This window comes from Cricetulus griseus (assembly GCF_003668045.3).
Source record: "Cricetulus griseus strain 17A/GY chromosome 1 unlocalized genomic scaffold, alternate assembly CriGri-PICRH-1.0 chr1_0, whole genome shotgun sequence".
Taxonomy (NCBI): domain Eukaryota; kingdom Metazoa; phylum Chordata; class Mammalia; order Rodentia; family Cricetidae; genus Cricetulus; species Cricetulus griseus.
The window spans coordinates 179,028,936-179,054,292 of NW_023276806.1; the positions used below are offsets into that span (position 1 = coordinate 179,028,936).

The 25,357-nt window shown below is 37.0% G+C and overlaps 1 protein-coding gene and 1 pseudogene across 1 annotated transcript in view; one reads left to right on the plus strand and one right to left on the minus strand.

The window, feature by feature from the left end:
• The window catches only part of Sema3e (semaphorin 3E), a 248,153-nt gene that overhangs the window by 164,159 nt on the left and 58,637 nt on the right, over nucleotides 1–25,357 (minus strand). The gene's annotated exons all lie outside the window — the stretch shown is intronic.
• LOC118239461 lies at nucleotides 6,313–7,363 on the plus strand (annotated as a pseudogene).

Sequence of the window (25,357 nt, forward strand, 5' to 3'; positions counted from 1 at the left end):
AGAATACATTCATTGCTACAGAGGCAAGCATTATTAAAACATCACCAACTTTTCCCTCAGGAGCTTTACTACTAACTCTGATATATTTTAACTGGTGGCTCAGTTACCTCATTGGTACTTGGGACTCCAGTTTACACTGTGTCTTAAACCATCCAATTTATGGAAAATGTGGTGTTTATATGGGGGCTTTGGGAATATTCTAAAATATTAATTTTTGTCTGAATAAATGCATAGTTAATTTAATTGAAAAGGATAGTGGTTCACACACACCATGGATGTGTCATACAACTGTATGGTGATTCAGTTGCCTAAGTGTATTTAAAATAATTCTAGAAGTCACTTAGCTTGGAGTATGAGAACCATCGCTCTGATATGCCCCCTTTGAAGCCCTATGCGCCTTGGTTTCTCAATACATTCAGAGGATTTAAATTCAGAGATCACAATATTTCTTCAGGTGAGTACTTGCCGTCACTTTACTGACACAGTATACAAGGCTTCACATATGTTGTCTGGATTTCCTTTCCTAAGCTCTAACTCTAGACATCGATTAGATATAAATCCTGTGGTCTTCTGATCAGGAAACACTACACAGCCATTGAAAAGCAGAACTAAAACTTTTTTGTTCTGCTTGGAACAATTTCTAAGCTATATTAAAACAAATAACTTCATGCATTCAGTCAGCAGGAGTCTCTCTCTATATATATATATAAATATATATATGTCTGGATATACATATATATGTACATATATATATATGTATATCTATCAGACACACATCTGTATATACACAGAGTTGTCTTTTGTCAAATTATTTAACATCTTATGATGAAGAACATATTTGCAATCCAGTAAAAAGCTTTATCTTTGCACCCACCAAAATGAAATATTTATAACATAAAAGCAGCCTGTTCTAGTGTGCTTGATACTGTAACAACTCATTTCAATGATCAGTAGAGGACACTATTTGTTTATTCCTTTCCATTATTTATTTATTATTATTTTTGCAACAAAAAATACAACAAGAAAATAAGGCCTGGGGGAAATTTATAAACTTTTGTCTATATTATTCTTATTTTTTGATATGCGGCACATCAGAGCCAAAGCTGTTTTATTTTTAAACATTAACTTATTTTCATGTGCTTGTATTGTATTGGAATAATCATTATATGGACATCCCCAACAAATCTGTATTAATCTAACTAAATTTAATTTCTAGTAGATACTAAGTACAAAATGCATACATTTTAAGATGTCAAAATATTTAACAAGTATTTTACTCTTAGCACTGCAAAAATTATGACAGGAAATTTGTGTTGTATTGTATATTTTTCTTTATTAATTTGAACCATCTTAAGACAAAGGGTTGGCACCTATGAAAATAACTTGAGTCTAAATATTTGCATTCCACTGTTACATCCACTGATTCTGAGACATGTGGCTCTGGGCCCTCAAACCAGTGTGATAAATGTGACTTTTGAAAAGTGCTGTATGTTGTTGTCTGCTGTCTTCCCAGTAAAAAACATGCACAGATTAAGGAACCCTGACAGAGATAAACCAATGCAAAAATGTAAGATATTTAAGGACAAAGCTCATTTCAGAGATTTTTTATTTTTCTTCCAGAGTTTAATGGTCCTCATTTCACTTGACTGTTTTTCTTGTTAAATTGATGACATACTTTCTTGGACCTTGAAAACACAAAGGAAGATAAAGAGCTGTCTTCATACTTTAACAGTCACATATAATTAATATCCAGATACATGACAGTGGAAAGCTATATTCAACAGTCTTTGCATGTGGTATGGTGATTTATTATTTTCTTCCTACAAGAGTATGAACTTGAGAGGACAGACAGCAAGAGTGTCTAATTCATAGAAGAGGGGCTAGCATGCATTAGAAACTGAATTACTATTAGCACACAGGTAATATGACTTATTTTTTTTTTCAAAACAAGGATTCAGTATGCAGCTCTATAAGCACATGCGGTATACACACAAGTATTTTTCTTCTAGGTGTAGGATTAGTTTTTCTAAGGCTTCCACATTTATCATTTAAAAGTCTGAACATTTTCTGCTTCTTAGTGACCAATTATGCAATTGCTTGCTTCTTCTGTCCAACTCCTCAGGGAAATCATACACAGTCAAGTAGCTACAATCTAAAGGGATCCTACCCATTCTCATCCTAGGGTACCTTTGCAAGGCACATGCAGAGAGGAAATCAACAAGTCTATGTAGCTGGAGAAGATAAATGGATAGAACTGAGTGCCAGGTAGCACATTTACCTGAGAAAAGACAGTAGATGGGGGAATTTCAGTATTTTTCATGTCCTACACAAAGCTGTTTGTTCTTTATGCCTTTATGCAGGAAAAATTGTTTCCCAAGCTTCCTTTGGTTTTGCCCGTCTAGCTACTTGAGACCCAAGTAACTTAAAAGGAGGTAAGGAAATGAACTACTGCTAATTGGCCTAGGTAGTGCAAATGGCAGTCAAACATGCCTATCTGGCCAGTTGTGCTTTAGGATATGGTTCTAGAGTGGATCTCAAAAAGCTTGTCAAGAGCTACAGTGGCCTTTCTTGCCTCTGGGATGCACTTTTGCACACTTCTATTAACAAATCAAGTTTTGTTCTGTGTCATATAGCATGCAAAGACATCCCCCCCCCTAAATTAAGCTTCCTCCTATTAACACCACACACAGAGACAGCAAACAGATTCAGTTTAGCAACCAGCATGTACATTTGTGTGTGATAAAAATGCAAAACAAGGCTTCACAAAACAGTGCTTGCTCAGTCTACTTATATACAAGGATGTTTTCTACTCTATTTGATTTCTTTAAATTCTTTTAAATACCAGCTACATCAATTGGAAGTAGCTTTGGGTGGAGAGTGGAAAAAAACAAGGAAAATATGCTGGCCCTGACTAGCCTCCAGGATGGGGGCCTGAAATTGCACCAATCTCTGAGCTTACCCCTGAGTCAGGCTGCAGAATCCCAACAATCCCTGTGGTCCCTGAGCCCAAAATGTCACCCATCTCTGAGCATAAAGTGCCACCAATCCCAGAGCTGGCTCCAGAATCACAACACAAAATCCAATCCCAAGCCACCCTGGAAGGCACCGCTCCCCAACCCCAAGAAACCCTATATAAGCTCTGCACCTTGTTCAGGTTGCCGTGGTTTCTCACCCAGGACAACCACTCTCGTGGAGTCTTCCTTCCCAGTAAATCACTTCAGTGAGGATTGCTGTACACTGTGACACTGTCATAGGAGCGGAGCCCAGCTGCAAGAACTTTCACAAGAGCTGGAGCAGAGAGGAGCAGAGCAGAGATGCAACGCTTTCCCTAGGGAAACTATCTCCTACTCTCCAGCAATTGACCGTCCTGTGAATCCACTAAAGGAACTTAGCCTTTTCCTAATTTTAAATATGAACCTCCTAAAATTCATGACTTCTTTCCTATTTGTAACAAGTACTGAGTCTCATTAAGCAGTTTACAAACTTGTCCCATGTCCAGTGGACACATTGGATCCACCCAGAGATGGTTTCTACTTGTTCTTCTAGGGATGGTATTGGCAATCAATCATTCCCTGCCTGAACCTATATTTATAAAGTCATTAAATTAAAGGTGGGAAAAATCTACTTGAATTTCTTCAAACAGTTCAACACTCATTAGCAGATCCACTAAACATTTAGACCATTTGGGTAGCCATCACATTGTTCTACTGTATAATTATGGTTGACACTGCATTTTTGATGGTGATTTAGACTCTATTCATATTTGCTTCAAAAAAACTGCATTCAAGAACCTGCCATTGGCCTTATGAGGGTTACTAAAATGATTGCTATTCTGATATTAAAATTTAAAGCTTCATTATGCCTTTTCATATCCTGAAACTGTGGCCAGCAATATATGTTTAAGGTTATAGCCACAGATAATTATTTAAATATATGAATGGCCAGGAGGGTTTTATTAATAAAAGACTGGAGAAATAGATAGCTATTTTTTATTATGCAGTTGGGTAGGTAGATGTATTTAACATAGGAATAAAGGTCTCATAAAAAAGTGTATTTTAAAAATTCAAGAAAAAATTCTAAGTCCACAGTTTGATTATATCCACATTAAACATTCAGAAAATAAATGTGCTTTCCAATATGAGAGGTTATGTGACAAGAACAGGGCTGTCAAGAATTCAGGAAGATTAATAAAACCAAGCACGCTCTCATTAATCACATGTCCCCAAACAGCACACAAGATTTGATTTGAATTTGCCTTTCTATATACAGTGATAGAATCTGCTTTTTTTTTGTGAAGCAGCCAAGGTGTCAGCTTGATAAATAGGGTAATTCTTTTGAAAGTACCTGCTCTGTTGTTTCTCATATTTCTTGATGAATGTATATAGTAAATGATGTTATATTTGCTAGAAATATAAATGAAGCTTTGATCCCTTGGACCAAGAAGCTTTGATTTTTTTTACAAGGAATTAATGGAATAACAACTTTTAACAGAATCATTGTCTAAAGGATTGTATGTATATGTAAGTACCATCACTTCAAACTTTGCAAGAAGAGTGTCCTGGGTCAACTGAACTATTGTGTGATTAACACCAAATCTGAAGGTTTTGAGTAAGAGATAGCAATGCATGTTTTAAGTTTGCTATGAATTGCTAGAGGTAGAATTAGGCAAATAATTCACTTATGGCATCTTTTCTAGTGAAGCTCTCTTGAAAAATATCAGTGATTTGTATGCAAATATATCTTAACCTCAATAAAGCAATTCAATTAAAAACAGTTTCCATGTCACTGAAACAACCCAGGTAAGAAAAAAGATAGCCCAGATAAATTGAGATAGTGTTTTTTATATATATTTACCACAAACTTTGAAATTAAATAAAAAACTATGAAGACAGTTATTTAATCACTTTCTTGCCAGACATAGCTCTTCATAGTGCAACGCTGTACTGGTCTCTGTAAAAAGTCCTTGCCGTCTTGGCAACCGATCAACTAATTTATTTTTTCTGGGTTTTTCTTTTGTTTTGTTTTGTTTCCTTTCTAATCGAGGTGTAAAAAAGTTCTAGGCTCAGTTGAAGTTCCTGATGAAGAAACACAATTGAGATTATTTTGCAGTGATAAAATCTGCATATTTGTATTTCGACAATGTAGCTAAAAATTGATTAAATTCCTCCTTTTTTGGCTTTATGAATATCATTTATTCAGTATGAAGGCTTTATATTATATGTTCCACTTGTTAAGAATAAATGTACATTAAATCTTGGGAAAAAAAACTGTGAAGATTAAGCCATGACAAAAATGAAAAATGGGGCAAATTCCTAACAATTTCAATGATGTCCTACAACAGTGGGATCTTTCCATGTATGCACTGGTGTTCTCACAATGAATTCTAGAGAGGAGTAATCTCATGACTGTTAGGGTTTCTTTCTCTGTTTCTTTTTTGCTTAAAAAAAAACCCAACCTTTGGTTTTTCTTTTATTCAATCTTACATCTTGCTATGAATTAAACTGAATTAATATTGTGAAAACAACTATTCTACCAAAAGCAATTCACAGACTCATTGCAGTCCCAATACAAAATCCCCACAATATTTTTCATAGAAATAAAATAAAATAAAACATCCTAAAATTCATATAGAACCACAAATTTCCTCGGACAGGAAAAGCAACCCCTAGCAAAACAGGTAATTGTGGAGAGATTCCAACTCCATATTTGTAGTTATATTCCAGAATTACAGTAACAAAGATGAGATGATACTGGAATGAAATCAGACATGTTTACAATGGAACAAAATAGAAGACCCAATCACACATGTATGCGACAATTACTGTCTGGTAGTTGACAAAGTCTCAAAAACACATGCCAGGGGAAAGAAAGCATTTTTTTTTTAAATTAAAGGTGCTGAGGAAACTGGATATTCACATGTAGATAGATGAAATTACAAGCATATCTATCATCCTGTACAGAAATTAACTCCAAATGGATCAAAATTTCAAGATGAGTTGGCAAATGCTGAAATTGCTAGAAGAAAGAGTGGGCAGCTCCCTACATGATATAGGTGTCAGAAAGTGTCTGCCCAAGGATAGATACGACCAACAATTGAAAACTGGGACAACATAACACTCAAAACCTTCTATAAAGTAAATGAAAGAGGTAATTAAAGAGAAAGTCCATACAGTAGGTGAGAATCTTTTCTAGCTATACATGTGAGAGAGGATTAAAATCCAGATATTAAAAAGTAAAAACAAAAACAAAAAAAACAATAACAAAAACAAAAAACAAATAGTGTCGAGAGCAGTGGCCACAGGTCCAGCCACTATGGCTGCAGAGTGGACCCAGCGGCTGGGTCACTCTGCTGGCGGAGAGCACCTAGTCAGTGTGAGCCCGGGCGGGGCACTCGCTCAGAAAAATGAAACTCTGGACCCCCTGATTAGTCTGAGTGGGGCACTCCAGCTCAGGCACCTCTCCAGTAACCTGGATACTCTCCACAAGCGGGACTTCCTCAAACTCCTTCCCCTGGAGCTCAGTTTTTATTTGGTATGGACTTGATCCTCAGACTTTGCTCACATGCTGCCTGGTCTCGAAGCAGTGAAATAAGGTGATCAGTGCCTGTGCAGAGGCGTGGCAGACTGCCTGTAAAACTTTGGGCTGGCAGATAGATCATTCTGTTCAGGATGCACTGCACTGTAAGGTTTATTTGAAGGCTATCTTGAGGATGAAGCAGTTGAAGGACCACGAAGCCTGTGAGACATCGTCACTAATTGGACATAGTGCCAGAGTGTACGCACTTTACTACAGAGATGGACTTCTCTGCACAGGGTAGGACGACTTAGCTGCAAAGCTGTGGGGTGTAAGCCCAGGGCAGTGTGTTTATGGCATCCAGGCCCACACTTGTGCAACTGTGAGGTTTGATGAACAGAAGCTTGTGACAGACAGGCTGCTTTGACAACACCGTGGCCTGCTGGGAATGGAGTTCTGGAGCCAGGACACAGCATTTCCAGAGGGCACACGGGGGCAGTGTTCAGTGTGGACTACAGTGATGAACTGGATATTTTGGTGAGTGGTCCTTCGGACTTTGCTGTGAAAGCTTTATCTGCTAGCACATGTCTGAACACACTCACTGGGCATACTGAATGGGTCACCAAGGTGGTTTTGCAGAAGTGCAAGGTGAAGACTCTCTTGCACAGCCCTGGAGACTTCATCCTCTTAAGTACGGATAAATATGAGATCAAGATTTGGCCAACTGGAAGAGAAATCAACACTAAGTGCCTTGTCCGTTTCTGAGGATAGAAGCATCTGCCCGGAGCCAAGACTTCATTTTGATGGAAAATACATTGTCTGTAGTTCAGCACTTGGTCTGTACCAGTGAGACTTTTGCCAGTTTTGAGATTCTCAGGATTCAAAACCTTTTTCTCTAAAATGAGAGATGAAGATGAGAAGACCTTTCTTTCTAACCTACTTTAGGTCTAATATCTTATGTTCGACTTCATTGTCAGTTGAACTTATGCATTATTATTTGGTCCCGACTCCCCATGGAGTCTAGGCAGTAAGTGGCCTTTTGTTGACTAGTGACTAGTTAAACAATAATTCATATCCAAAGAAATTATATATAAGAGTTTCAATGAGAGTTTTGTGCCCCAATGAATACTGTTACTTCTTTCTAGGCACTGGAAGTTTATGTTGGTGTGTTTGAGTATTGTATGATAAATTAGAGTATTTATTTTGATAAATTTATGCCAAAGATCTGTATCATCTTCTGTGATCTATGCAGCTTTATCTAAATGTCTCAATTGTGTACCTCAGTTTTCTCATTTATAAATGAAATTCTTGTGGTGAGGAACTAGTATAGGAGTTGATAAATCTTTATTATTAATAACTTAGAAGACTTCACTAAGAAAGACTGAATTTGTTTGGTCTCTTATATTACATACCTGTTAATAATTCAGTTAGTGCCTGTAGCATAATTCAGGAAACATTGAATAGAGTAAAAATAGAATAGAAGAAACTGAAAAACAAAGCATCAAAGATACAAATAACAAATTTTTTAAAATGTGCTGTGGTTCTGAACAGAGTGTTCTGTCAGGAAGAAGTAAAAATGGTTGACAAATATCTCAAAAAGTGTTTATCATCCTTAGCAATTAGGGAAATGCAAATGGAAACAACTTTGGGATTTCATCTTACCCCAGTCACAGTGCAAAGATGAACAAAACACTCCACAAGACAACACATGCTGGTGAGGATATGATGAAAAGAACACTCATTTACTGTTGGTGGTTTTGCTAAACTGGTGCAGCTACTCTGAAATTCAGTGTGGAGAATTCTCAGAAAGCTAAAAATAAATCTACCATGTGACCTAGCACTATCACCCCATGACATATGCTCAAAAGACTGACATCCTACGCCACAGATCCTTGCTAGTCATGTTCATTGATGCTGCACTCATAGTAACTAAGACATGGAAATATTCCAAATACCATTTCAGCTGAATAATTGATAATCAAAATGTGGGACAGATAGACAAAGGAACTATCACAAAATGAAGTCAAGAAATCTACAGGTCAATGGATAGATCTCAAACATTATTATATTGATCTTGTAACCCAGACCTGTAAAGCCAAATGCCACATTTTATTTACCATCTCAAGCTCCAACTCTTTTGATGTTTAAATGTGAGTATTAGCCTGAAGTAATGATAGAAAGCAGAAGATAAAATGTGACCATGGGGAGTCCAGGAAATGCCCTAGAGAGGAGAACAGCAGGATACAATTGATCTGAAAAGGAAGTGGGAAATCCAGGGTGGTTCAGAGGGTAATATAGAGAGAGGGACAGGGAGGAAGGGGGAATACACAACAGTAAGGATGTTGACAAAAGACATAGAAAACCATATTGTTTTATATTTCACATACACATATCTTAATGAAGTTGTTTATCCTCTAATCCCCAATTAAACTGTAAGAGATAAGGATTATAGAAGTGATTATGATCTCCGGGTGGGGCTCTAACCAAACAGGAAAACAGCTAATTCTCCCCTATTTTCCTCCTTTTGGGAATCACCGATACCACCTTCCAGAATAGTAAAAAATATATTTCTGTTACTTAAGATAAGCCATTGTAACACCTTGTTATAGTTATCCGCAGCTGACTCAGGCATACCTGGTCATGGTTTAAATAGTCAAATATACAAGTAAATTATTCAATATTTGTTCTGAAAAATAGCCAGGCAGAATTCTGTAGTTCTCTAGCTCTTTAATTTCTAAACCCTAGAGTGATGGTGTTAACTGGGGAAACCCTCATTCCCTTTGTGCTCATTGACAATGTCTAGATACATTTTAAGTTATCATCACTGGAAAGCAAAGGGATGGCTATCTCTGCCTCTAATAGATAGAGGCAATAGGTGTTCTCATACAGATCTAAATGTACCTTCCATCTCTGCAAATGATGATGAGTAACAGTACCCGAGGAGAACACATTAAATCCTGTGACTCCTACCGACCTTCAGATCTCAGCACAGTCACGGCTCCACAGGTAACCATCAATACAGATGATTCTAGAACATTTATATTACCTCAAACACAATGCTCCTGTCATTAAACTGATGCTGCCCATTGGACAGTGAGTCTTCCTCCAAATCTTCCTCCCAGCCCTAAGCAAACACTAATCTATTTTCTACTTTTTCAACTAAATTTTATTCACTCCTCTATTCTGGAATTTTGTGAGTGGAGAGATATTAAAACCTCTTTGTGTCCTCTTTAACTTAACCATGTGCTTGCAGACTCATCTAAAGGAGCCTTGTGTCAGCGTTCATTCTAGTCAGTAGCTGCTCTACAGAAGTTGTCTGTCTATCTCTTCACCAGTTGATGGAAATTCGAGAACTTTCCATCTTGGGCCATCTTGAAAAATTCACTATTTGAATACATGTTTTTATGTAAAATATTTTTGTTCCTCTTTAGTAAATATCTAGTGGAATTTCTTGGTGGTAACAACAACCCTATATGCTGTCCATCATTTGAGAAATAGCTGTTAAGGAAGCTTTCACCAACACTTGATGAAATTCTCCTAAGTACACACAAGTGGGCATTCCATTACTTCTAACATAAGAAAGCTTCAAAGCATATATTTTGATGAATGGAAGGAGCCCTAAGTTGAGATCTTATATGTCTGTCTAGTGAGATAGGTCAGTTGTAAGATGCTTGCTGTGAAACCTGATGACCTGCATTTAAACTCCAGTATCCATCTGGGAGAAAGAGAAAATGGACTTCTGCAAGTTGTCCTTTGACCTCCATACTTTCCCAGCAGCGTGTACAGGCACACACAGATATACATATTAAAAAATCTATACAATATTTAAAGTTCTATTTATTTACACATATTTCAAAGAAAGAACAGATCTGTGTTCTTGCATATGTATCCCTGGTGTTCTCCCTGCTTTGCACCTGACAGTATATAGTTTTGCCTGGCACACAATCATCCTATGGTATTCTGTGCAACAACAGGTCCTGAAGACACAGAGTCAAGTTACCATAGACCTCTGAAACAGTGACTCAAAATGAATCTTCCTCCTCTTAAATTGTGTACTGTATTTAGGTATAGTAGTGGAAAACTGATGAACACATCTACTCAACTATTATTTTTTGTTGTTTCAAAATAGCACCAGTGGTTTTGGATTGAGAATAAGCCAATATATATTAAACAATGATAACTCATTAAGAATATATATGTTTAGCATATTTTAACATTTCCTTTTTAAACACAATTTTACTTTATTCCAAAAGTATAAAGTAAGAATGTCCTATTAATTCAAAATATACTATTCAAAAACATATACTAGCTAACAAGTGAATCTACCTCCTAATGTCCTATCAGACATTCTGTGCCTGTAATTTAAGAGTGATTAAAGAATTGTTACTTAAAATAATATTTCTCAATTTTGTTTCACAGATGATTTTCAGTAAAAAAGGAAAATTTGAAAATACAAAAATAGTCTTTTTAGCATCATCCAAAAACCAATGTGCAAGGAATTCTAGGGAGAAGATCTGACCAAATAGTCAACCTCCCAGGTAACATAAAGGAAAGAAATACATAGAGAAATATGGTGAAATCAAAACACATTTAACAAAGCTATAGGCATAATTTATATTAAAACATTAAGGAACTTTTAATGGACCAAATCACCTAAAGCATTGAAGTTTTGTTTAAATATAACAACTTATTTTCTGGAAAAAAGGATGGGTCAGAAGTTAATTTCTACAGAATGTTTTTATCATAAGCATTATGGGAAAGAGGTGAGTTGTCTATATCCTAAGTGAAGAGACAGTTATTTTCAGATGAACAAATCCATACGAAAGAACTTAATATATGCTTTTGATTAATTTGATTGTGGAGAGATAGGTAAAGACATTGTAGAAATTACTTCACTGGCTTAGAGAGAGTAAGTACTAGAGTTTAAGACTCTAGATTTTCAGATACATCTCTGAGTTTCTTGCTAAGGGACTGGGCTCATCTCTCAGCCCATCAGAAAGTTTTGAAGTGCCATGAGGGTGGTAATTAAAGTTTCTATGACCAGGAGAAGCTGGGCCCATGTCTATCAAATGTCTTGTCTTCAGCAGAGTATCCAGCTGCCACATACAGCACAGGTCAAGGAACATCCGAAGAGTGAACACGAAGATGAATTATACCTGAGTACGGAGGCTGCACTATCAAGAAAGCAAGAGTATGCAAAAACTACAAAGGACAATCCGACTGCATTCCAGCTCTCCCCCTCTACTGGAGAGAGGCAGAATACTGGTTAGTTCTTGCATCCTTCTGTTTCCACACTGAAAGTGGAAGAAGACAGCTGCACTCTGGCATAAATCCTGAGAGTGCCAAAAGCACACAGAGTGCAGGTGGCTTGCATTTTCTTCTAAGTCAGGGAAGAAACATTTCCCCAAAGAGCTCTCCTAGAGAGGGCTGCATGAAAACAGATTGCAGAAGATGCCCCTTGAGGAGTACGCCAGAGGAAGTGGATTCTGTGAAGAACAGGTTGGGAGAGCTTGGCAAAGTCAGCTTGCTGCTGCAATCAACCACATCCCTGCAGAGTTTAGCTCTCCAGAAGTCCCCTTTGCGGAGACTCCCTGACAGCCAGGAATGAAGCAGCACTCTCAAACTCAGAATCAGATAAGCAGCAGAAATGTCTGAGGATGTTTAGAGAGTTAGTAGTTGTTGAGATCTTATGTTTTCCTTGTTAACTCTATTTTATATACAAAGCCTTAAATGCAAGCACACAGAAATAAATGCCATTGTCTTTCTACATAGTTTTGAGTAGCTGGATAGGCAAAGTAAATGTATAGAAAAATGGACCATTTTTAAAAACATAACTAAAAATAAGATGTAACAACTCACCCTAGGGAGCAAGAGGAAGACACAATAATTTCATTGCTGTCAAGGATTATAGTCTTAGTTTCATCTTTTCTCCCTCCAGAGACAATGTATTCCCATACAATCCTGGCTGGAATGAAACTTATGATTCTCCTGCATTCTCATTTCAAGGGCTCTGATTATATGTGTACACCACCATGCATGCCCAGCCTTGCCCTTTTCCTATAGTACTTGGAGTTATGAACTGCTTAAGAACCCTGTCTCTCACTAGACTGTAAACTAGTAAATAATAAGGTTTAGATGGTTTATGTATCCATTTTCAATATAGACTTCTGCTGGTATACAATAGATAAGAATTTTTAAGCTAACTAATAAATTTAAGACATGATAAGAGATAATAGAAATTTTAATGAAAGCAATTTTGTGGTTTATACTTTAAAAAATATCCAATGTTTTACATCTGTCTAAAGTTTTTTTAGAGAAAAATCAGGTTCCTATTCTTAAGACTTTGGTAAAATTACCTTGTGTATTGACATGACTCTCCACTTATTCCAACTGTACATCATGTCAGGTTTGTACAATTTATAACTACTTTGCATATAGTACATGTTCAATAAATGGCTATAATTGTTACCAGTATTTCACTCACAACAATAGAAGAATAAATTGAATTTTGATGTGAGGCTAACTAACACAAACAAATGTAAAAATATTTGAATGAGTCAGTCAAAAAAGGGATGGGGTACTAGCGAAATGGCTTGCAAATACAACTTGCTACTGTGCCTGGCAAATTTAGTTTGATCTCTGACACCCACATTCTGGAAAAAAAAAGAACTGACTCCCTCTACCTCTACATGCATGCTGTGGAATACACACACACACACACACACACACACACACACACACACACACACACACACACACACCTCTCACACACTCACACTCATACACACAAAAACATTACAGAATAAAAATGCTTTTACAAATACCAAAAATTGTAAGCCATGCCATCTTATTTTAAAGAAAGAAAAAATCATATTTTTTGTCCATACACTAGCATATGTGATATATTAGGCCCAAAGTACCAGTGGCATAAAATGTAAAGATTTCTGTGTTACATAATTGAAAGGGGCAGCTGTCTTTAAACGTTACAAGCACTTAAATATTTCTACTGTGATTCTTTAGGACTTGTTGTGATGTGTCTAGACGAATATTAACTCAAGTCTGCATTTTTGGCTTCTCATGATGGTAGTGTTCCAGCTCCTATCATCCCAACAAGCTCATTTTTAATGAGAACTTTGTGAATTAATGGGTGGAAAAGTTAAAGGTGATATATGCTTGTAAAAATGCTTGTAGGAAACCAACAAGCTAAGGCAGTTCTTTTGTAACTAATTCACTTTTGGAAAGTGAATCCCTGCTGGTGAAAAGAAAACGCCATAGGTGAAAGAGGTGGGAAACCAGGCAGACGTGGCTCTCTTCCTGGGCCGATGAATAACCCTTTTCCCTGTTCTGCATGCCTATAAAATGATGCACTGGGAATGCTGACTTCAGAACTGAGAACCCCATTGTGTTAGGTGTAGGGCAAAGAGGAAACAAGATAAACTTCAGATTCAGAGTGGCTCCTGGAACAGTCTGCTTTCATGTGTTTTGATCCATTGACTGGAAGCTTTACTTAGGTCAGAAATTCCTTGTTCATTATGCATTCTATTTAGTTTTCACCCTAAAAGCCATTTCAATTGTTGTTTTCTCTTTTCTGCTCCATAGAGCAGGTTCATGTAGAATGAAGACATTAACCAAAAACATTGTAAAGTGCCAATTAAATTATTTCCTGTGATTTCATGAGACATCTCAGAAACAGACATCTGCATAATTGCCTTGTAGAAAATAGTAACTCTTTATGGGCTTTTAATGACAGGAAGGTTAGAACATGCTTAGGAGGGATTTGTAAATTCTTCCTATTGTTTCCGTCCTTCGCCATTTATTTAAAACCTTAATTGAAGATGATTGAAAATCATGGTGCTTGAACAAATCCAGTGTATATTATATCAAATAATGATATCACTTAGAAGCCATGTTAATTCCTCATTTGAACAGCTGTGCACATAAACAATAATCATCTCTAAACTCCAGACTGATTACTATTTACTCGTGGGATTTGTGGAAGATTGTTCCACTTGGGGAGGTGTAAAAGTGTCAATGGTGAAAGGGAAGTCTTTCACCGGACTGTGCTCTAAACACCAGATAATGTAACAAGTGTCAGGTCTTAAATCTTCGAGCATCAACATGTGCACTGTGTTCTAAATATTTGAGATGTGTTGCCCTGCTAATGCCAGAACCAACTCAACCTTGTAGAAACTGGCTGTTAGGGGAAGCTGACACTGGATTTCATTACCTTCAGCAAAGATGTACTGCTAATGCACAAGCAGAGTTGAGATGATAAGAAACCCGGAACTCAAGTAGTCTTTATTTGCCTTTAAACTGATAGGATTTACATGGCACGGTTTTACATTACTGTGTCTTATCTAAGTGGAACACTTCATTGTTTTATAGCACCTTAGATGATTGATTCCTATTTTTAATTAATTAATTAATTGCTCATTTATTTTATGTTTGTATGTTTTACCTGCATGTGTGTGTGTGTGTGTGTGTGTGTGTGTGTGTGTGTGTGTGTGTGTGTGTGTACCATATGCATAGTGCCCCACAGAGGCCAGAAGAGAGCATCATGTCCCCTGGGAGGGGCGGTACAGAAATAGTTCCTGTGCATTGAAGCCAGATTCTCTGAAGTGTAGCTTAACCACCAAGCTATCACTCCAGCTCTAATTGCTCCTTTTTTTAAAATTCAAGATTTAATGACTCTTTTGACTTGAATAAATACGAATTGCTGCCAAAAAAAATCCAATGCTTAACTTTGCTTTATAAATTTACATATACTATGGTGATGAAAAATATATTCTCAATCCTAAGTCTTTGCTGTTAAGTAACCAATGCTATCAGCTGAAGAAATGAGAGCCTCAAGTGCAATAATAGGAAACCTAATTTCCACACCTTGTTAGATCCAGTGCATTTGTTTCGCATATATAGACACCTATGTATCAATAAAGAGACAGTTTATTTGCATGGAAGACACAAAGTAAAATAATCAAAATCTGTTAGCAAGTCTAGGCCAACATTCTTTGGTGATACCAGAGCTCTTTTGTTTTTGTTTTTGTTTTTTTTAAAGTGAGCGGTAAAATAAATTGAGGAAACAGGAAGCAACCTAATGCTTCATCTCAGGAGAAGAATGGCAACTGAAAGCTATGAGCAGCTCAATTGCTTGTGTGTGTATGCATACACCAATGACTTTACAAACCTAACAACATTAACGAGGTACAAATAATCTTCTGAGAATTCTGAATTACATTCTGCATACTTTATAGTTATTGGTTCATTGTAGGTTACTAGTTATTAATGGTTAGACAGTCACAGTTCCCTGAAATGCACATCATTCACCCCCATGCCCAACATAATGTCCCACTCTGAGAGAAGCCATCAGCACAACCGCTGATTTATGTTTTCTTATTTTTGATCCATCTTGCAAAACTGCTGTTAGCATTTGAACAAAGTCTACACTTTAGGCAGCAATACCATTAGCTCCAATTACTATATGAATTTTCATCTTCCCAGCACAGTCATCATCTGTGGCCTAAATAAGGAAGGCAACTTATGGTACAAGTTGGCCTGGTCTGCTGCGATCAGACACATGTTGTTTTAAATGCACCCAAAATGAAGAATGCATGGTATTATATTCTTATCAAATCATATTTAAAGATTTATATTTAACCTTTGGAAATTGGCTGCTTGCCTAAACTTCTTGGTTGCTGCTAGAAATGGTGGTTAGTGGGTTTCTCTCAGGCAAACTCGGGCCAAGGCAAATTTTCTTCCACCCACAGAGTTTCAGTAGGGTATATCCTGCCTCTTAGCTGCCAGGTAAGGCAAGCTGCCAGACTCCAGTAGGCTTACTGTGGCAGACATATGAAAAAGTCCGCCTACTCTGATGCTAAAGTAATCATCAATCTTTCAACAGAAAATAAAATACAGAGGAATGAGGAATTGGTAGCATTTCTCAGTCTGGAGGAAGCAGCCAGAACTAGGGGATTGAACTTTACTACACTCTGTAGAATATTCCCTTCTGTATTAGGCTCCAGTATGGCTTCTAACCAGAGCTTTACTCTCACCATCTCCTGTCTTTGTTCCTGGATCAGTCTCTCATTACTTAGTTATAGCAATGTCTGTGCCCAGGCCTTTCCTTTCTCCATTCTCACAGCTATAAGGAAGAGTGTTTAGAGAAACAGAATTGAGATGAGCTCGATCACAACTCACACCCATATTGATGCTGTAAGTTTTGGGTGGATGAAAATATGTAATGACTTTCTGTTTTCTTCACTTTAGACTTGACTTCACCAGAAAAAAAGGACCTCAAGCTGTAAATACGTATAATTTAATCTTTCCCAAGACTTGTCGTTTTTGTAGAAAGTAAACACATTTACACCAATCTATTTATGACTAAGACTCTATTTAATAAGAAAGTAGGCTTTAACCTGGTGGGTTATTCAAGTAAGTTCTCCTGATAGAAAGTCTCAAGAAAATCCCTGAGTCTTTCATATCTTCTGGTTCTGGGCCTCTGATAGCTGGTCTTAGGGTCATCTGGTCACTCAAATATGCTTGTGGCCTCAAGATATACATACTACCCAATAAAGCTATGACCCCTGGTGTTCACCAATCTTGGGCACTTGGATTCTTAAAGCTGAGAATCGAAGCACCTGGTACAGTAGGCACTGATGTGTTATCCCCATATGCACTATTGCCCCTACCTGGAGTTTATACTGTTTTCTAAGTAGATAACCCAGATTACATTCCCAAAGCAAGAAATGCTGATGGTAAGCCTCCCCATTACTTCCTTATGCCTCAAGGCCTGGACTCACTATAACCTATGTCAATGACTCAACCATGTATTTGAGTATTACCTCTCTACTTCTGTGCCTAAATGGGACTAGAAACAAACACAGGAAAAGGGGTTGCCTTTTGTCAGGCAACTGGGAACACAGTGTGTGCCTCCCAGAAACAAGAAGTCTGAATGCCTTCAGAATTGGCAAGTAAGAAAATTATTGGTATCTCACTTTAATGGATTTTTTCCAGCCTAAGAAACAAAATTTTTTATTGGAATGTATCTTTTATCACACAATAAAAACTTCAGTTAGGTTGTATGGAAACACACCAATATTCTATACTAACTTTCTAGTCCCCACTTTTCTCCTGTACATACCTTGTATTGGAAATTTCATCTCAGCAGTAAGTATGAAATAATCATATTTAAGGATCTTACCCTAGTAGATGGCTGTGATTTATGTTTTAGCATTTAATCTCTGTAATACTGTATGATGCTGTTTTACACTATGAGGCTAAAAGTCAAAATGCCTCACCAAGCTAGGACAACTCTCACTCTCTGTGATCCTGTATGATACTGTTTTATACTGTGAGGCTAAGAATCAAGCAGGGAACCAGTTGGCACACAACTGGAATGTTCACTACTTATTAGTTAAATGCACCTAAGTATTTCTCCTCTTGTAAGCCTGTCCTCACATAATTTCCCCCACATATAGGCATGATTGTACAAATGATTTCATTTCATCATTCAGTATTTTCTTTAGTACTGAAAGGGGTGGAGGCTATGCTCTTGTTCAACTTCTGATTGCATTACAACCTCTTTCTTTACACCCAAATCTATGAGCTGTGGTTATAACATCAAACATAAAATAGTAATTTTTAAATGGCCAGTCCCCCACTTTCTTTTAGACCCCAGACAAATGCGCCCCTAGCTCTTTGCTTCAGGACCAATGTCAGAAACATGAATGATCACTTATTTTTCCCAGAATATCATCCTCATGGAGCCGTTAGAAGAAATTTATTCTTCCTGTCTCAATTTCTTTTGTGTAGTCACTGTCTTGCCAATTTCAGTTCAACTGTTAATTGTAAATAATCATATTTGGGCATTTTCCTTGTTAATATCAAGTAACTTCTAGTTAGTAAAGTTAATTCTGTATCATCAGAAATAAAACAAGCTCAGCTGTCTATGTTAACATTGGCATGTCTGAGCTCTTACTCTGCAGTACATTTACACTAGTCCCTTAGTTTTGCAAAGTAAAGACCACAGTTTTATTTACATTGTGTGAGGTTACACAAATCATTCCACAGAAAATATGTTAAAGAAATACTCATTGCCAAGGAAATCAACGGTCTTCACTTATCTAGCTCCTAGTAATATTAAACACACATGGGATTGAATATGAAGGTCACCTATAAACTGGAGAAGTGACAACACCTATATTCACAATTGAATGTGATATGTGATATTTTGTGTGGATCAACACCCATGACTTAAAAATCTGATTAAACTGTTTTGTTATTTTCTTAAATCGCAGTAGGCAAATTTTCTGATCTCTGTGTACATGTGGGGTACCTAGCAACGTCATTGGGGTGCTTACACATTGAAAAGGAATTAGACGTTATTTCATTTAAGTTTTTACCTTTCACCATATTGGAGACATCAGGGTTGTTAGTCTCTTTATATGAGTTCATTGTTCAAATAGCTTGAACAATTGTTTGCCTCAAGTACACATCATTATGCATTTGGAGTTTAAAGAAGAATTACTATGTGAGAAGCATATAGCTAGCTATCAAAAGAATGAGAAATATTCTATTTAATTATTAAGGAGACACATGACCTTTGAAAGGCTTTTTGTATGCATGCCTTTTAAATCAAAGGATAACTACAAGGTTGAATATCTCATTCTGTTATTGCATATATTTTTCTATGATACATTCATCAGATATTCATTCATTAAGGATTTGATGAAACTAAGAAGAGGGAATCACTGATTTTCTTGGGATAATTAATCCTTGATATTGCACAAGAAGATTGGTAAACATATAAACAGTATAATAAGTCAATAATAAAATCCAAATATCCCAATGTCAAAGCAAGAAATTTGGCTAGATTTTTACTACAAAAATATGCATGTGTGTGGGAATAAACTTATAAAAATGTACAACCTCAAAAAATAACATACTAAGACCTTGGTGAGATTTTATCTGAGACAAAACAAATCAAGAATACTAATGAAATTGGATCATTCAAAGTGTTGGTGAACATATGCACCAAGGGAACACTTACGCCTACACAGAGGTGGCTTTAAGAATTAGGATAACCTTTGGAAAAATATTGTTCATGACATTAATTCACATGCCCTGTGGGTTAGAAATTCTACTTGGAAACATGTGCCCTAAACAAGGTGTTATAGAGCTGGGTGTGGTGATTCATGCCTCTAATCATAGCACTTGAAAAGTATAAACAGGAGAATCAGGAATTCCAGTTCATCCTTAGCTTTATCACAAGTTCAAGGCCAGCTTGGCCTATATGAAACTCCACAGCAAGCACCTGCTTCAAAGAGAGAAAGACAGGATGAGAAAGAGAAACAGAGAGACAGAAACAGAGAGAGGACACATAGACACATAGATATTTGCAATCATATGGAAGTTAAAACCCGATGTCACCATGTCACACACAAAAGTGCATATACATATTGCCTTTTATACTATACATAAGCAAGAAAAACTTACTATGAAACAAAATGTGTTACAGCATACAGTGAAATTGATAAAAATCATGTTCCTGCCCCAGAAATTTCTGAAACCAGCCCAGATGTCTATCAAAAGAGTAGGTCTGAGGCTTTGCAAAGTTAATATGGCCTGACTCATAGAGTAATATATAGTAGTGAAAACAACAAAATTTCACATCAATGTGAGAGAATCTTAAAAGTCAAGCAGACTATCATAAATATGACATACAGTGGAAGAACATATAGATTACACTTCTTTCCTGAAGTATAAAGTAAGCAACAGCAGTAAGAATGAAATATATAAAATTCTGCATAATGAGAAGTTTTAAATAGAAGTAAGGTGAAAAAAGATGAGCTTACAGGTAGAGATCTCATAGAAAAGATGCTAGTTCTTAAACAGATGCACAGGTATGTAGTAATTATGGTACATGAGAAGGCATTCACAAATATGAATAGTAAGAGCCTTCATTTTCCTTGGACATTTTGTAAGACATGTTCATTAGTAATTTATAGCAGGATTTCTCGTCTCAACATGACTGATATACTTATTGAGCGGGGCAAACATTTTTGTAATTTAAATTCTTTAATTACTACTCATATTTACATATCCATCCCCTTGCCCGCCCATCCCGCATGTTCCCTACCAACCTCACAACCCATCCCCCAACTCCATCTGCTGGGCAAACTTTTATGGTGTGAGTGTGTTTTACACATTGTCAGACATAACCATGCACGTTTGACTCTGTCTCTTGTACTTGGAGGAAGTGTTCAGTTGTGACACTCACAAACATCTGTGCACACTACCAAACATCTCATTGAGGGCAAAACAGTATCTACTTGAGATCTACCATTTTGTATAAATAGGTTGGGTGAAATTTCCAAGAAATTCTATTGCATTCATTTTCAAGTAAATATTAGGATCTAATCACCCTGATATGGCCACTGTTACACACATACAAGTGAATATGTAGACACATATCACCTGTAATACTAAACATACCATTTTTTACTTATCACAAGCCTTTACACTGCATGAAAAGTATTATGAATCAGAGCTGTCAACATGCATCTACGCAAAGGCTTTATAAGAATTTGCACTTTGAAAAAGTCTTACCTCTCCGTAAACTTGTACATATTATTCTTTCAAGAATGCTTCTATCTCTACCTAGATTATAGCATTTCTGACTCACAAAGAATTTATCCTTGTTGGCTTCTTTGTTCATTCTCCATCTCCTATAGTCTCCCATTGTAGCCAATGCATGCTGTTGCACTCTGGTTCTCTCTCTCTCCCTCTCTCTCCCTCTCTCTCCCTCTCTCTCTCTCTCTCTCTCTCTCTCTCTCTCTCTCTCTCTCTCTCTCTCTCACACACACACACACACACACACACACACACACTGAATTTTATCCACTTACTCTCCTCAAGGCTGGCACCATGATTTCTTCATTTTAACAAATGTAGCTGAGTTTGTTAACTCATCTTGTGTCAGTAATTGATAAACGTATGTTAAAATCTTAGAGTAAATTAATTAGTTTGAGAGCTTTGTTAACTTCAAAACAAGCAATTAAATCAGTTCTGTTGCTAACTCATGGCTGAAACTGTGGGTCAAATACTGTTTGAGGGCTAGAGAGATGGCTCAGAGCTTAAGAGCACTGACTGCTCTTCCAGAGGTCCTGAGTTCAATTCCCAGCAACCACATGATGGCTCACAACCATTTGTAATGAGATCTGGTGCCCTCTTCTGGCCTGCAGGCACACATGCCAGCAGAACACTGTATACATAATAAATAAATAAATCTTTTCTTTCTTTTTTCTTTTAAAGAGGCAATCAAAACAAAACAAAACTAATACTGTTTGAATTATTTTGGCCAAAACTTTGGAAATTTTAAAAGTGTAAGTTTCTTATCATACAGACCAAGTAGACTTAAACTTTTTAAATACGGCAGGTAAGAGAATAATTTCATGGGTATCCAAGGCTTGTTAATCCAAAGGTTTTCAAGTTTAGCAATAATTGCTTTCTCATTTTCAAACAAAATTAGTATTTTGAAAACATTTGTGAGGTGGAGATATGACTTGGCAGTTAAAAGCAGCTCTTGTAGCATTCTGGAATTTGGTTCATAGCACCCACATGAGGCAACTAACACTTGCCTGTAAGTCCAGCTCCATGGAATTTGATGCCCTCCTCTGGCCTCTATGGACACCTGCACCCATTTCCACATGCCACACACAGACAAACATGCACACATCTCATTAGAAACATTCAAACAAGGACCTGGAGAGATGGCTCTGTAGTCAAGAAAAATGTAGGAAATAAGGTGCTGGATAGTTTAAAATTTTTATTCATGACTAAAAATTTAATAGACTGTCAATAATCTCAAATCCATTAATGTAAGAACAATTATGACAGAAGTTAAATAAAGAAACACCCACCCCCGTGCACTGGGCTTTTCTTATTTCAGAGCCTTCACTTTACAGCTAAATTAAGAATAGTTTATAAAGATGAGTTTTTAATTTAATAAAACAATTCAGAGCTGGACAGTGGTGTCACATGCCTTTAATCCCAGCACTCAGGAGGCAGAGGCAGGCAGATGTCTATGAGTTTGAGACCAGCCTGGTCTACAAGAGCTAGTTCCAGGGCAGTCTCCAAAGCCACAGAGAAACCCTATTTCAACCCCCTACCCTCACCCCCCCCCGCAAAAAAAAAAAACAATTCAGGTCAATGCAACCGGCTTACATTGTTATTCTTCCCTTACAGAACACTTAGTCTGAAATTTTGTGGATAAGCAATGGTGTTTCTTTTGTCATTTACCATCCATGAAATGCTTTGTTCTGATGGGCACAGAGTGAATCTACTTAGCGTTAACTTTCTTACCAATATCAAAAAGTTAAAAGAAATTGATGGGTTATTTTGCCCTGTTTATCTCATTTGAATACAGCTAAAGAACAGGACCATGTTAGAAGATATATCGTTTCCCATAACTAGTATAAAATATGTGCTTCCTTAGCTGAAATGACCTCATTCTAATGGATCCTATTATCCTTGCAGTTTCTCTACTCCTTTCTCCAAGTGGAAGCAAACAATTTCCCTTGTGGAGAATGAGACCTAGGCCTACTGACAGCCAGTATCGCAATGACACTCTTACCTGAAATATTGCAACACCATGGCAGCCTGTATCTCGATGAAAATCAGTAAATGAATCTTCCCGTAATTTGGACATGTTAAAAGACCCCTACTGAAACACTGGCTTAACACTGGAGTTCTGATTCCCATCTTCATGATGCCTTCTATTTTTTGCACCTTAGAGGATGCTAATTTCACCATATATTAGTAAATGCTATTTGATTGTTTGTACCCATGTTTGATAATATGGGTCAATTTATTCCAAGCTGATCACCCCCTGAAACTGAATCACAGGTAAAGAACTTGCCAAGAAACTGATTTACTATGAGGGTGTGTGTTAGGACTTCAGCATTTTCTTTGGCATTTTCATTCTCTTGTTTTAAATTAGAATGTTAATTCCATCATTTGCCCCCTTCCTTTTCCTTCTTCAACTCTTTCCACACTCTTGCCCTTTGCCCATTGTTCACTTTCAAATTCATGGTCTCTTTTTCTTTAACTGTATGTGAGTGTGTGTGTGAGTATGTGTGTGTGTGTGTGTTCTTAATTAAATAAAGACAACCTGTTCAGTCTGTAGACAAAGAACTACAGTAAATATAGTCAGACTTCCTCCTGGGCTGCCAGCTCACAAGAAGCAGCTCGGAGACTTATTAATTATGAAAGCAGCTTGGCCTTTAGCTTAAACTTATCCCACTAGCTCTTATAACTTGAATTAACCCATTTGTAGTAATCTATGTTTAGCCTTGTGATGTTGCACTTTCTGCTTCCTCTCCGTGTCCTCTGGTGTCTTTTCCTCACATTGATTCATCTTCTCTTCCTCTCTCTGTCCCCAGAAGTCCCATCTAATCTCTTCCTGCCTAGCTTTTGGCCATTCGGCTCTTTATTAAACCAACCAGAAGGTGACTTGGTGAAGACACATCTTCACAGTCTTCAAAAAGATTATTCCACAACAAGCAAATGAGGAATGACGAAAGTGGGACAGTCTTCCTTGGGAAGACATCCCAAAAGGTTATCCAATACTAAGTGGTCAGCCCTGAACTTAATTGATTGACTGATTGATTGATCAATTGACAGGTTGATTGTTATTTTGCTTTAAGATGGGGTCTTGCTGTGTAGCTCTTCCTGGCCTGGACTTCACTATGTAGACCAGGTTGGCCTGGAACTCAGAGATCCACCTGCTATAGCCTCCAGAGTGCTGGGGTTAAAGTTGTGCAACACTACACCCAGTTTAACACCCAATATTTTAAATCACAAAATTCAGGATTTCCAGTTTTCTTCCTATAATGTTCCTGGAACAACTTCTTAAACAAGGAAGATACAGCTGAAGCTTGTATGATGTTTTTCAGAAATGACAGGAAGTGTACATAGAGGAAAAAATCAACTTCTTTATCCAGAAAGGTCATTTTTCCTTCCTTCCTTCCATATTCTCTTCTCTTCCTTAATTATTTAGAGATCTAGTCTATCAGTTTGCACAAATATTCAATCTGTATAACCTACTATAATGGCTACTAATAATTTTCATTAATACAACGGTTAATTGTTAATTTTGAGGTTATTATTAAATGCCAGGCAGTGTTAAGAGTCACAACATATCAAGAAGGGAATACATAATAGACCTTAGGCTTTCTTCGAGATTTATTTATTTTTACTTTATCACTATGACTGTTGCCTGAATGTATGTTTGAGCATCACATGCATGCCTGGTGCCTGTATAGGCCGGAAGAGAATGTCAGATCTGCTAGATAAGGAATTATAGAGAGTTACCAGCCTTCCTAAGGGATCTGGAAAGTGAATTCAGGTCCTCTCGAATAGTAGCAAATGTTCTTAACTACTGAACAATCTCAGACCTTAGATTTTTATGAGAAAACCATTTAGCAAGAAAGCCTAAAATTGGAGGGGAGGACTTTCTACTTAGCTAAATAGAGTGTAAGCCCTCAAAGCATTTGTAGGTACAAGTAGTATACAAATGACATAGACTATCATCTGGAGATCTTTAAAAAGTTATTGCATGGTACAAACTTGTATTATGCAATTGTTGATGAATTAGTCTAGTTCTGTAGTTTGTATGCTGTGTCTTACCAGATTTTCTGTTGATCCTTAATCCCCAGGACAACACTATTAAGAGGTATAGCCATCAATGAGTGATTAATCCTCGAGGACTCAGTACTCATATCGAGTTAGAAAGTTATAAAAGGAAGAAGAAAATTAACTGTAAGGATTGTGGCCATTATTTTTCTAT